The sequence below is a fragment of the Artemia franciscana genome, chromosome 7, assembly GCF_032884065.1.
Source record: "Artemia franciscana chromosome 7, ASM3288406v1, whole genome shotgun sequence".
Classification (NCBI taxonomy): Eukaryota; Metazoa; Arthropoda; class Branchiopoda; order Anostraca; family Artemiidae; genus Artemia; species Artemia franciscana.
In genome coordinates this window covers 37469812-37485298 of record NC_088869.1, presented here as the reverse complement: position 1 = coordinate 37485298, position 15487 = coordinate 37469812, and the positions used below count along the sequence as shown (strand labels likewise).

Below are 15487 nucleotides of genomic sequence, written 5' to 3'. Positions count from 1 at the left end.
TTGATTTTTTTTTTCTTTTTTCAACTACAGGAATTTCCAGAGATAATTGACAATGGATAGGTAGGCCTACTCTGCTGAATAAAACATCAAAAAATTAAAATTGCAGATTATTGTAATGCTATTATTTCAACTCTTTGCTAAGTTCATTGTTCAACTCTGTGCATTGATTTTTAATTAAACTCAAGTAGGATGCATTTAGATTCATAATGTACCCCTATCTGGACTTTCATTGTTGGCAAGGTAGAGCAAGAAGAAGAAGAAAAAATGCAAGAAGAAAAGAAGAATTTTAAGAAACACAAGGTAGGAATATTGTTTTGGACTTTGATATTGCGTTATTTTGATAGCTAGAACTAGTTTATCTCTTTTTCAAGCAAAATAGGGCTACATAAATTTGTCTACAAATGCTGCAAGTCTTCAGTGAAAATATTCCACCTATTAACCTCAGAGATTATGAAAGATCTGTGCCTTATCTAGAACACTAACATCTTTTTGGGCTGGGTGCTTATTATCTAGCCTTTTTGTCTCACACCAAAAGTAAAAATTGTTAAAGAGACTTAGGCTAGAGTCAAGGGTAAAATTATACTTTAGCTACTTTTGGCTATCTTCGAAAGGGGTTTAGTTAGGAAAATGAAACTTTCAGGGAGGGGTCTACAGGCTAAAGTATGTCTTGGGAAGGTATTTTAAAGTACCTACCTCCACGCTTTTGCCCTTTCAAGGGTCCTGACCTTTAATAGGTCTGTGTTGTAAAAGTGAAATCTTTCAAAATGGACCTTCTTCTCAAATGATGTACAACAACAAAATTTTCAGCTTCATAACTTTGATCAATCCCAATTTATGAGGTTTTAAAGATATGCAAGCACATTTCCCAAATTTAGAAAAAAAATAGTTGACATGGCTTTAAATACTAGACTAGCCTACTAGAGTATCAGGAATTGCATTTTCAGAGCTAAAGCCAGAGAAAAAGAAACTGAAAACTGAAAATCTAGGGAAAATGTTTTGTCAAAATTTCAACAGTTATAGACCTGTCATGTTGGCAAATTTCAGGACCCTGTAGAGGGAGGAGGAGTGGTGGTAGGCACTTTGAACTACCTTCCTGCAACATATATTGATACTTCTTACACATGAGAAATTGTATTACAAACATTATTAAGGAAACTGCTGTAAAATTCTAGTTTAGTAACTTCTTGCTATCTCAGAAAGGGATTAGGTTAGGAAAATGAAACTTTCAGGGATTGGTCTACAGACTAAGGTATGTCCTGGTAAGATATTTTGAAGTACCCACCTCCACTCCCTCTAGAGGGTCCTGACCTGTGATAACCTTTAAGAATATGTGTGTTATAAAAGTGAAACCTTGCAAAATAGATCTTCTGCTTGTATGAAGTAGGCTACAACAAGATTGTTTTCAGCTTCACAACTTAGCTCAATCCCAATTTATAAGGTTTTAGAGATACACAAATACATTTCCTAAATTAAAAAAAAAAAAACAAAACAACATTAATATGGGTCAGAATTCTACTCAAGTTACAGTAATTGCATTTTCAGAACTAAAGGGAGAGAAAAAGCAACTGGTAACTGAAAATTTAGGTAAAATGCTGTTTTGTCTAAATTTCAATAGGTATAGACCTGTCAGTGGAGGTGGGCACTTTAAAATACCCTCCAGGGGTATACTTTAGCCTGTAGACCCATCCCTGAAAGTTTAATTTTCCTAACCTAACCCTTTTCCAAGATAGCAAGAAGTCACTAAACTAGAATTTTACTGGAACAGCTATAACAACTTTTTGATAATAGACAATTAGCTTTGGCTTGTTTGGAAAATATATTTTAGCTATATTTTATTTATATATTTAGTTTGTATTTGGGTTAAGTTTGGTTAGAATAGGTTCTTTTAGGTTATATATTTGATATATGCTATGCTTTCCCCCCCTCCCCCCTTTAATGTGCAAATTTATTGAAAAAATTTGTTTCTAAACTATTATATTTCATTATGATTAACCTAACATCAATTCCCAAGTTTGTTCTAGCTAACAAGGAAGTTCCCATAATTTAGCCCATAGACCCATCCCTAAAGCTTCATTTTCCTAACCTAACCCTGTCCCATGATAGCCATAGTAGCTTAAGTAGAATTTTACAAATGTCCAAACTAAATTCTTCCAAATAGCCTACCCTATCAATTATTTAGCCTACAAAATTTTTAAAAATTATCAAATGTCAATTAAAGCCCAAGAGTAAAAGTAGCCTTAGTTCGAAATAGTTCAATGTTGTAATATCTATGATGTAATTCCATTCCATAATTTGTATGAGGGTATACAGACTGCATACAGTCCTTTCACCCCTTTGACTTCAAGATGGCACTAGCAATCCTTCTTTTTCATTCTCTCTTCTCTTCTGTTTGGTTTGTGGGAAGTGCGAGTACTTCAGCTACCTGTCCCCAGCAGTTTAAGGCCAAGTGGCCGGCCGGTACCAATACGGCTCTTCCTACTCACTCTCGCTCTCTTCTGCACAGTAGATCTTCATTACTAAATTAGCTCGTTTTTCATTGTCTTTTTCATAATTTGGATCATCACCCTATAGATCGGCCTTTCAGTATTAGGAGGTAGTTGAAAACTAATGATGGAGTCAAACATTTCTTCAATCTTCAGTTTTTTACAAGTTATCTTAATCTTATTAGTTTCGGGTGCAAGTATATGGCAATAAAAAATATGTGTTGGGGAGTTTCCTCTGTTGTTAAACACCACCTGCATAGTGGAGAATGATACAAATTCCATTGAAATCGGACAGAATTCAGAAAAAGATATCCTGATTTCAGTCTATAGTACCACACTGTGTCTTCTCTAGAACAAAATGGGGAATTTCGAAATGGTAGACACTTTATTTGTCCACGGCGTTTCATAATATCTCGTAGGTTCCCCAATTTTGATTCTGGCTGGGGGTCAATATTTGCTGCTTCATTTGCTAGCCTATCAGCAGTCACGTTATGAATCAGTCCTTTATGACTAGGAATATGCTGGAAGCAAACAAAAAACCACATTTATTTAATCTTTGTAGATCATCTCTTATTAATTTTAAATCTGAATCAGCAGCCTCATAATTTATTTTTCTTATTAATTGAATTGCAGAATTTGAATCTGTAAGGATTAACACATTCTTTGACGAAAGGTTTAGTCTGGCCATAGTTTCAAGTGCTTTATGTATAGCAAATAACTCTGCTGACAGAATTGAAGTGTGGGATGGAAGAGTTGCTGATATATTCAAGGAAACATGAGGAATGCACACACCTGCTCCTGCTCTTGATCCTTTTACTGAACCATCCGTGAAAGCTAGAATATGTTCAGGAAAGTGTGAGGATATCTTATTAGCAAAGAGTTGACAGACATACTGATTTGAATAATGTGACTTGTCTTTAGAAACTAACTGAAGATGACAATCAGGAGCCACCATTTCCCATGGTGGAGATTTTGGAAAAGGGTAACTATCCGCCTGTTCATTTTTCCAATTTGGGTAATCTTTTAGATACTGGCTAAAAGAAGATAGTAGGTGTTGGGGCTTAGCAGGATTTCCAAAAGTGGAGGGAAAAACTGCATGGATTTTGCCATATGTTTGTATTTTTGTGAAATAGCAGTTTCTCTGCATAGTAGCCCTGTCTTTCTGAGCAGGTAGTCCAGAAAGTTCTTTGAGCTTAACCAATGCAGTATGTTTGTGGAGCCCCAAAGCAATTCTGATGGCTGAATTTTGGAGTGTCTCAAGGGTATTGAACAAGGTAACCGGGATATTTGTAAGAAATTGTATGCCATATTCCAATTTAGACCGAATATACATTTTGTAAAAGTCAATCATCAACTTTGGTGAAGATCCCCATTTAGATCCTGCAAGTCGTTTGAGGATGGTTAGCCGTTTTAAAATTGTCATTCTTAACATCATTAAATATGGTTGCCATTTTAAACGAGAATCAAGAATCATGCCCAGTAGCCGAACTGACGGCTCATAGACTATCTCACTCTCCTCTATCCTTAAGGGTTTCGGAAGGGTTACTTGTCGTTTATGGAACACAATTGCTTTTGTTTTTGGTATAGAAATGGGCAGTCCAAAGGCTTTAGAAAACAGGCACACATCATATATATCTTCCTGAATGATGTTTTGGAGTAAAGTTATGTTCTTATGTCTGTTCCACACAAGGAGATCGTCAGCAAATTCTCCATGTTTTGACTGGCTTCTAAGTTTTAGTTCAGAAATATATAGTGTAAATAAAAGAGGGCTTATGACAGTTCCTTGTGGGAGACCATCTTCAACTTGTTTTCTTACAGACAGTATTTCATTAATTTGTACTTGAAAGGAACGATCACATAATAAGTCCATTATAATTGAGATCGCCAGAGGTGGAAAATTTTTATTATGCATAATTTCTTGTAACTTTTTACGTTTTACATTCCCATATGCATCTGTCCAATCAAAGAATACAGCAATACCAACTTCGCCCTCCTGTAAAGCATCTGTCATATCTGTTTCAATTCTAGTTATGTTGTCCATTGCACTATGACTCTTTCTAAAACCTGTCTGAGATTGGGGTATTATTTGATTTACCTCTGCAAACCATTCTAATCTCCTTAAAATCATTCGCTCAAATATTTTGCTGATTGTGGGGAGAACTGATATTGGTCTGTAAGATACAGGATCTTCTGGTGTTTTTCCAGGTTTGAGGATTGGGTAAATAAGTGCAATTTTCCAGGGGGTAGGAAATTTCCCTTCTCTCCATGCGTTGTTACATACTTCCAGGAGCTTAGCTCGAAAAATGTCAGGTGTTTCAATCAACCATTTGATGTGTATCTTATCATATCCTGGGGCTGAATTTAAGTTGCATCTTTCAATAGCTGTCTGTAACTCAGATAAAGAAAAGGGTAACATTAACGACTTCTTATGTTGTGCTACAGAAGGGAGGACACATACAGGTGGATTTGGCAAAACAGTGTCTAGAGGTTTTTTCATGAATGTGTTTGCAAAAATATCAGCTTTTAGGAAATCAGAAGTTATTAGTTGACCCTGGTGTTTTATTTCATATTTGCGATCATCAAGTGTCATTCTCTTGCCATTCATCTTGCTTACGTATTGGTGAATCTTAGATACTGCAGTTTGATGATCTATGCTAGTCATAAATTTTTCCCATGCCTCTCTTTTGGCCTGTAAACATGTTTTTTTTTACTTTTGCTGAGCTACGTTTATATTCAATTGCAGTGCTCATTGATGGATGTCTTTGAAATGCCTTTTTTGCTACGTTCTTAGCTTCCACTGCAGTAGAGCATAGTTCATTCGACCAATTTTTAATTCTATTATTGCCAGTTGGAGTCCAAATATTGGGGCTTGTCTTGGGAATTGCTTTGTGAGCAGCATCCATCATAATTTTGTTAAATATTTTTACTTTATCATCAATTTGGGAAAAATCTTCAAGTAAATAATAATTGGCTTCTTGCAGGATTTGCTTGAACATTGGCCAATTACCTTTCTTGTTGATAAACTTCCTTTTTCCAGGTTTAGTTTGGTGGGACATATTATATATTGTAGTCTTAATAGCGCAGTGGTCACTTTGTAGATCTGTTACTCTACTTATTGAAACCTGGTCAACAGCAGCAGCAGGACCTAGTTGAATATCAATGGTCGAAAATTTTTTATTTTTTATATTATAATAAGTTGGCAAATTATATGGTGTTAGAACTGCTATATAATTATTTTCTAACAGTAATCTTTCAACATTTTTCCCAGCTCGGTTTGGTTGTTCAATATCTTCCCAATGAGTGCTATGAGCATTTAGGTCACCAAAAATAAACGAGTTATGACCCTCTGCTTCTGTTGATAAAATATTATATATATCAGTATCCCCCTTTGGGTTATACATAGATTTAATTATTAAAGCATCTCCTGAGCTTAAAGTGATTGATACTCCAACCACATCTATTTCATGGTCATGTTGCTTTAATGGTAATGGATAGTGAACTATTTTATCAGCTATAAAAATGAGCGCTCCTTCTCCTTTTCTGCCAGAATCTCTATCTTTTCGATAGCATTTGTATCCTGGTATGGACACTTTTTTCATATTATTTAAATGTGTTTCTTGGAGACAAATTACATCCACTTTTTCATTATTAATATACGAGCAAAGTTCCATCATTTTTGTATTATTAAGTGAAAAAGCGTTCCACTGTAACACTATCAGTTTATCTATGTCACTAACATTGTTAATTAGTTGGGGGGGTTGTTTTCTAATCATTGGGGAACTTGAATATTTTTGGCTGCAACAATAGCAATTAGTTCCTTAAATTCATCTGTAACTTCTTTCAGCAATGACTCTGGAAAGTGCTTTTCTAGTGTTTTCTCACATAGTTCATTTTTCATTTGTGTGTCATAATTTGATGATCGAATAAGTTCCTGGGTAATAATAAATTTTGTCAAGTTTCTTAGTTGATTACCAACTAAGATTGTGGGTGTTGGAGGCTTGATGTTGCTTCTTTGAGGTCCATTACCCCTAATCGATAAGATTGTAGGTCTTTTGGGTTGAGAGGGGGATACACCTGCAGGAATTCTTCCTACTTTGTGGTCAAGTCTGGGGAAAGAAGGGCTAGTTATACTTATTGGTTGCTCATTAGTTGATAGGGAGTAGGTCTCATAGAAGTTGGTAGCAGGAATTTTTTTCCACGCCTGCTGTGGTTGTCTTCTCAGCTCTTGGACTGGAGTTGGTCTCCTGGAAGGTGTATTGACAAAGTTTATATGAGGCTGACTAGGTTCTTTCCTCATAGCATTAGCAATTATGGGTACTGGTATTCTTTTCTTCTGTGCTATTTTTACAATCTGGCTTCTTTGTTTGTATTTAGTACAAACATTTCTGTCATCAGAAAGATGTGAACCTCCACAGTTCATACATTTTGTTGGGTTATGGTAGTTGCTTTCAGAGTGACCCCTTGATGTACAGTTTTTACAAACAACAGCAGTGGCAAATGGACAGAATTTTTGTGTGTGCCCTAGTTTCAAGCAGTGATTGCATTGTATAGGTTTTTCATCATAGAGTCTAAAGGCAACTCTTCCACCAAACAAGAATAACTTTTCTGGTGAATAATCTCCTTCAAATGCACAAAGAACAGAGTTACTTGCTACTAACTCATTGTTTTCATTTCTTTTTTTTAGTCTTGTTATTGACTTCAGAGGGTAAGATAAAAGGGAACTATCAGTAAGACCCTCTTGGATGTCATTGTCAGTATATAAACTGGGTATATTATAAATGACCAGTCTAGTTTCTTTTTGAATTAGTTGTTCTTTTGGCTTACAAGTTACTTCCATATTACCAATATGTATCAAGTCCAGCAGAGAGGTCAGACAGGCTGCATCATTGGCAAATACTTCAGCTTCTCCATTTCTGTTAATGAATATATCAAATTCCTTTCTTAACTTCTTGAAAATGTTCATCCTCAAAAAGTCAATATGTTTTTTTGGTTCAAATTTCAGGTGTTTGAGACTGGTATTTTTCTGGACAAGTGAGATTACAACAGCAAACATTGGAATGGATAATTCATAACTAGGGGTTGAGGCTGTTGACTCATCTGTTGGTACTGAAAGATTGGGGCCGTCAACCTTTCTCTTTTTATTATTCTTTTTCTTGAGTTTTTGAACTACTTGGAAGTCATCCCATGCCAGATGATTCTCATCATCTGGTACTTGACAGTTTGGTTCACACCACTGAGGTGAACCCACAGAAATCATTGTGCCATCACTAGATGTAGATGGTCTTGATGGCTGTCTAGTCCTGGCCTTTTCAGTTTTATCGTTATCATTATTTGCAGGCTTAGTGATTTGAGGAGGAGTTAAGGCAATATTGCTCTTAGGCTTAGTATGGCTCCCCTCTAGATAGGGATCTGGTGGATCTAGCTTAGACATAAGTCTAGTAACTTCACAATATCTGAAAGGTGCTAAACCTCTTAAATAAAGAAATGACAATAATTGAATAAAAGATAAAACTTTAGATACTCTACTGCCAAAGCAATATAATTATCAAATATTATATTGGTAAATATCCGTTCTTCTTCTTCTTCTATTAACCAAGCAGAGTGATTTGTAACATTTTGATTTAGTCACCTTTTCTATCTTGGAAAGGGATTAGGTTAGAAAATGAAACTCAATAATGAATCTAGGGCCCAAAACATAATCTGAGAAGGTAATACCAAGCTTCCATGTTACCCTCTTCTGATTTCAAACTCTAAGAAATTTGCCTGCTTTATTGAAATTTTGAACTATTGAAATTTTGACAAAACAACAAATTACCTTAATTTTTAGTTATCAGCTTCTTTATTTTATAGTTCAGTTCGGAAAATGCAATTCCTGTAATTTGAGTAGAATTTTAAGCCATGTCTATGATTTTTTCTAAATTAAAGATATGCAACCTACTTGCACATCTTTGAAACCCTATCAATCAGAATTTTGCAAAGATGTAAAGCTGAAAACAGTTCTTTTATTTCATTTGTTACTTTTCTGTTATAGTGCCAACCTCAAATTTCTTTATCTAAGTAGAACCTGTTTCTCTGATGCTCAATCCTATTGAAATATCACAAAATATGATTAAAACATAATACTTTATTAACAACATTATCAAAATATCTAACTCTTATCCATAAAAGGCCATAGATGACCATTTGTAAAACTACAGATAAATGAAACAAATGGCATTTGGCTATAATCAAACCACATATTGACATGCAAACCATGTTTTTTTCTGACATCCCTTTCTCATACACCTCCAGCAAGGCTTTTTATCAAAAAGTATAAAATAATTTTGTGTCCATTGACAAACTGTTTTCTTTTTGGCATCAGCCCCTTAACTTGGAAAAATCTAATTGCCTTTTCTAGACCAAACACAAAGATTTACAAAGACCAAATTTTCATTTTAACATCTGTGGTCAGACACTATTCTAATGCATATTGCAAAGAAAAAAAAATTTATACATGGTTAAAAAAAACAATTCCACATAGGGTGTACTTAGATGAAGAATTTGAGGTTGGCACTATAACAGACAAGTATCATTCATTTAAGCAGATGATATGTTTTGCAAGGTTTCACTTTCATAGCATTTTAAAGGTCATCAAAGGTCACTGTCCTCTTTACAGACTTTAGTCTGTAGACCTATCCCTGAAAGTTTCATTTTTATGACAATCCCTTTCCATGATAGCAAAAAGTAGCTAAACTAGAATTTTTCCAAGATATTCCCAAAATAGCTGATTGAAGGTAACGAATTTGTTTTGTGGTGAATTAAGGGGTAAATTATGAAGGAAATTGTAGACAAGCTACTTTTTGTTATCCTATCTATATTAGGAAAATGGAGCTTTCAAGGATGGATCTACTGGCTAAAATGTGTCCCAGGAAAGTATTTTAAAGTACCTACCTCCACTCCTTCTGCCTCAAGAGGGCACTTCAATAAAGAAGCATGGATGCTCTGAAAAGCAGATGAACATTTACTAGATGTTTTTAGAGAAATTGCCTATGGATTGTTCTGGATACCCTGTCTACTGACTCTATTTCAAACAGTAGGCTGTACAAAAAATGTAGTTCAATCCTGCTTTTTAGGGCTGTAGTGAAAAAAAGGCTGAGATGGCTAGGCCAGGTTCTGCTTATGAAGTATGACATATTGCCAAAGATTGTCCTTGTCTGTCTACTTTTCTAGGGCTAAACAGAAAGTAGGTTGTCCTTGTCAAGAATGGAAGGGAGTCGTAATTAAAGATTTAAAGGAAATGGGAACTTCCAGGGAAGGTGTAAAGACAGAGGCTTTGAATAGATTGGGTTGGAGGAGGAGCATGCATAGCTGTGTTGGCCCCAGGCAGCTTGGTGCTGTAGTGAGTTATTAGTAGTAGTAGTACATAAAGAACAAGAAACTGGTTACAGCTTCTGACTTTTGATCAATCCCTATTTGTGAGGTTTGAAATTTCTACAAACAGAATTTCAAAATTGCATATTAAGATGTAAGAATTGTTTTCTTAATATATTTCCTTATGTGGAGGTTGCTATCTAAGCAATTAGCATAATTCTATTTTCAAAACTTAAACCTCCTTAACAAAAAGAAACTGAAAACTGAAAAATTGGGTTTTATGTTGTTTTGTCAAAATTTCAATAGGCAATAGACTTGTTAAGCAGACAAATTTACAAAACTTATACGTAAAAAGATGGTTAGCATAATAGCTTGGATAAACCTTCCCAGAGTATTTTTTGCACTTTGTTCATTGCTTAAAGTTTAATTTTCTTGACCTAATCCCATTCCAAAATAGTAAAAAGTAGCTTGTCTAGAATTTTATCATTTATTAACTTGTTTAAAAGGAGGTTTCAGCTATTTGTGCTAAACCAACGTAGTTTTCATGTATCCTTTTAGTTTTTCAATAGGGCTGTATTTTAGCTTTGGATGATGTATCTTTAATTTCTGTAGGATGTTTCTCTAGCCTTAGTTCCTAACATCTATGTCCAAGAATAAGCTTGAATTAGGACAAATTGTTTTGCTATAAACCAGGGTTCCTAGTTATTTTAGGCTTAGTGTTCTTGACATATTCCACTCTATGTCTTATATTGCCAGATTTTCACTCCCCCACTAATCTCACTGATGCCAACAGCCCTAGCCTAGTCTGCTTAAATTTAAAGGTCTTGCTAGTTTGGGTGGCCTAGGTTTCTACTTTTGATGTTCTGTAAGTATTAGAGCACAATTGGAGTATATTTGAAGATGTTTTTATGGTAAAGGTCTAGGTTTTCTGTTATTGAGAAGAAAACATCTTAAGAAAACAATTCTTAGGCTACTTGATAATATGCAGAATAATTTTAGCTACCACATTGTGAATCTAGCTCCGCAAAAATTTACCCCACCCTTCTTCCCTGATGTGAAATTATAAAGACGAAATTGTGTATATCCAATGGATACCCATAAGGGAGGGGGGAGGAATGCACCCCTTGAAATCTTGTAATTTGAAGTAAAAGAAAATCAATGTAAATAGAAAAGAGTGGCTAAAAATCATGGAATAAAGTGTGTTTGCTCATGATCTGATGCCTTCCTATAGGCTTTGATCCTTAATAGGAGTAGTACAAATTCTAATTAGTTTTCCCTGAGACACTGAAAGTTCCCATCAATGCTAGTATCCTCTCTTGTGGTTTCCAAGTTCTGTAGTAAGTCTCCAATTTTTTCAAAAATAGTCATGCACAATAAATTGTCAGATTTGATGTAAAAATCTTCAAATGCTTCCTAGTATAGAATAGATAGAGCCTCAGGAACTAAAGTACAAGCAGCAGTGGCTTTATAATATGGTTTTCCACACATCTTTTTGTTTGCAGTTACTTCTAGTAGAATTCCAGCCTCATTAATCAGCTCTTCTAAGCCAGAGCCCTTCATTATATTACCAATTGTAATCATAAAATTCATTAAAATATGAAGACCACCCATTCTGAGGACAATGTCAGAATATACAGCCAGATTTTTAACTGTTAAGGCATATATAGTTCTATATAAAGCCTGGTCACATGTAACAATGGTATAATTCAATCCTAGTTCTTTGAAATTTTCTGGAAAGTCTTAATGACTTCTTCCACAACTGCTGGGTAGAGGGAGAATGGGGAACCGCTGGAAGATACCCAATCTTGGAAATATGAATATCAGCCTTATTGTCATATGCAGTTGAGAAACATTTGAAACCAAAATAAGGTTGAGATTCTGCTGAATCACTTGACACATTCATGAGTTGTATTTTTAACGCTCTACAAACAATTCATATTGTAAAATAAGGTCTGAATGGAAACCTTCTGAGCAGCTGGTAAACCAATGAGATCTCTACATTTTGCAGTCACCTCTATTTTTCGTTTTAGGTACAACTTGCCAAACTTTCCTGGCTGACAAGAAGTTAAGTTGAACTAATTACAGCTGACATTACAAATTAACGGTTTAGCTGTAACAACTGTAGTAGATGTTGCTCTAAATTGACGCCTGGAGTTCTATCAGAGGGAAAGAAGCCCTCTGCCAGGTTGTCAAAGGTAAAAGCCAACAACACAACTTTCCCTAAGAATGGGTGAGGATAAACTCCTCTACACTCCATTGAGTTTATAAAAGTTCTGATAAAAGGCAACAACACACTTACCGTCAGAAGGGGGATGGGCCTACATGCCCTCTTTATGAGGTAGATTGGATATATTATTTTTTTCACAAAATAACCTTTTGCCTCCCCACTATCTGCAGCTCTTCCAACCTTCACTCGATTAGTATAATTGTAATAAAACCTACTGCTCACATTCTCTCAGAAATAGGTAGGGTAGGGCCTCCAAATTTGTCTGCCTCTCCAGCCACCTTCAAGTTGATAAAAACTTTGATAAAAGCATATGGTACTTATGCTCTCAGAAACTTGTTAGATTTTCTCATTATTCTCTGTTTCTTGATGACTATAAGAAAGTTAATACGAGAAACAAAGATTCAGCTGTCTTTGCGAAAAAGTTAATGCCCATTCCAGGTACCTGCTGTAGTTACTTTTGAACGAGCTGGAACAGGACAAGTCACAAAAATATCTTTTTGTTTTTTCACTTTTTGGGTGACTTGGAACAAACCTTGGAAAAAAAACGTAAATCTGCTTTGCACATAATGTAATTATGAAATGAAATGGAATAAATTTAATTGGCAATCAAGGTTTGTCTAATGCAAAGTGTAAATTAGCCTTTCTTGAATCCATTTGGAATGTAGACACAAGCTTGGTTTATTGTCTTCAATGGAAACAGCTTCACTGATCAGTCTCCTGTGTAAGGTTGTAAAGCTTACTGCAATGCCCAGCATGTTTAAAAGAAGAAAGAAAGCTTTGCTTCTGGTCTTGTAGTGCAAATGGACAGAGAATGCAATATGTTTGGGAGTTGCAAGCCCCTAGGACTGGAAAAAAAATGTCCTGAGTTAAATTTAGAACCCTCTCTCTTGTACATTCTGCCAAACTGTTCTGCGTTTTGCTGTCTACAGGGGGATCTGAGAGGTCCCTGACCAAAAATACAATTTTGTTATAGAGCAAAGGTGGAACTATACAGTCAGCTGTGTTGTAAGTCAAATCAATGCTACCTGTGCTTTTTTTGAATTTCTTCACACTTTCAATTAATTCAGTCTTGTCCATAGTCATTAAATAAAAGAAGCGTTTATTTTCCTCCATGTCAAATATATTACTTATTCCACTAGGACCAGCATTTTTTGACCCTGACGACTGCAAAAATCTTTGTTAAGTTCTATGTTCACTTTCTTTATCATCATTTTTTATGCCAATATACTAACTACCACCAAGTTCAACATCAATTGATGTCATTGATTCAGGAGATTGTCCAGTACATCACGTTTTACCACATTTGAATCAAAGGAGTCACTGTTTTCATCATCTGAATCTATCAGAATTCCACTGTATTCAAATTCTCTAATCATTTTCTTCACTTATACAACCATAAGCCCAGGAAAAACTGTTCCTTTTATATTAAAAAATGTGCCGTTTTGAGGGTCAAGAAACTTAATAAGCTGGTTTCTAAGATATCTATTTAAATTTCTCTTTAAGCCAACGCTTCTACCAAACAAGTTTATTTTCTATCAAAACCTTGCTGAGCTTTTCTTTCGGACCTGAAAAGTGGTACATTCTCCCTCACTTGAACTTAGATTCAATCCCTTCTTTTTGCTGTTTTTTTTGTTTAGCTAGTGAAGCTCCAAGAAGCGCAAATGTTTACCAATTCCGTCATTAAGATAAAAAATTACGTCAACCAATTGCTTTTAGACATGACAAACCCGAAAGTGCAATTTTCCATTAAAAGCTGTTATTTTGAAGGTGATAGGAAGCATCTATTGGAAGGCGATAGGAAGCACCATATTTTGATACCTTGTCAAAGATAACTTCTGCAAAATTCATGCTGCTGATGTCGGGTCAGAGAGCGAGATCTGTTTTCATAGCTCAGGACAATTAACAGTGCAATGGATTTATAGATATTAACCTTAAAAGTGATAAAAGTGATTAAGATGATTTGGTATATTCAAGGATGAACTTATTTCATCCAAACTTTGTACCCAAACTATTTAAAATTTATTGGGTGGTCTTGCCATAACTTGTTGAGTTTATGTTACCCTAACTTGTAGAGCTTGGATTGGAGATCAGAAAGAAAACCATAGAGGAAAATGAAAAGTTTTGTTATACCTTGGATGTGAAGGAAGATTTATTTTGTGATTAAGATTTATCAACAGTACTAAAAGGATTAAAAAATAGTAAGGCTCCAGTTGCTGAAAGTGTGGTAAATGATTTTCTTAAATATAGTGGCCCCGAGGTTAGAAATAAGCTACTGAACATTATGAAAATGATTTTTCATAATGTTCAGTAGACACACACACATAAGTTCATAAGTTCAGTACACACACACACACACACAGTGTGTGTGTCTGTGTGTGTGTGTGTGTGTGAAAGATGGGATATACCTAGCGATTTTAGAAAAACCCTAATTACACCACTGTATAAGAAAGGTGATAAGAGTGAGTGGTCATTATCGAGGTATTAGTATGGCCTCTGTAGGTAGTAAATTACTTAGTAATATGATACTTTGTAGACTGATAGATGCTGTAGGAAAAGTTTTGAGAAAAGGACAGTGCAGTTCTAGAAAATATAGAGGATTTATTGACCACAATTTTACTCTTAGTTTAATGATTGAGAAATGCCTGAGTTATCAAATACCTTTGATTCTCAGTCCTGTAGATTATGAGCAGGCGTTCGACTCTGTTGATAGAAAAGCTTCAGCAAAGGTCTTATCCTTGTATGGTATACCAGACAAATACACTAAAGTGATTAGTGCTATGTACAGGAATAACACTGCTGCGGCTAAGGTACTAAATGAGTTTAACAGCTGGTTTCGTATTAAATCAGGAGCTAAGCAGAGTTGTGTTCTATCCCCCTTTTATGGATCATTTTGCAGGCCATTTTCTTAAGGAGCAAAGGAAAGGAAATGGGAGACCACGGAATCAAATGGGGAGCAGAAACTCTGCTGGACATAGATTATGCTGATGATTTAAGCATCCTAGATGAAAGTATGATGAAAGTGAATGAACTTTTAGAGTGTTTGTAACTTCAGTGTGCTAGAATAGGTTTGAAAATTAATGTCAAGAAGACTAAGTCACTAAGGCTAGGAATAAGTGAAAATTAAAAGGTTAAGTTGGGTAACGAAAAGAATGATCAGGTGGGCGGTTTCATTTACCTTGGTAGCATTATTAGTAAAGACGGTCGGAGCAGTGAAGGTGTTAAAACTAGAATAGTCAATGCTCAGGGTCTCTTTTCACAGCTAAAAAAAGGTTAGGAAGAATAGGAAGATAAGTCTGCAAACCAAGATTAGAATGTTAGAAGCTAAAGTGATGGTAGTAGTCAAATATGGCTCTGAAGCATGGGTTTTCCGAAAAGCGGATGGAGATTTGCTAGATGTTTTCGAGAGAAATTACCTACGAATTGTTCT

General features: G+C 35.3%; 1 protein-coding gene across 2 annotated transcripts in view; it reads left to right on the top strand.

Annotated features, from left to right (window-relative positions):
• The first annotated feature begins 235 nt into the window (after positions 1-235).
• LOC136029232 (uncharacterized) overlaps positions 236-15487 on the top strand; it is a 58111-nt gene continuing 42859 nt past the window's right edge. Inside the window, exon 1 of one of the 2 annotated variants that reach the window (XM_065707455.1) lies at positions 236-300. The gene's annotated coding sequence lies outside the window, so the exon portion shown is untranslated. The remainder of the gene's footprint in view (positions 301-15487) is intronic. The other variant, XM_065707454.1, reaches the window with a different exon arrangement.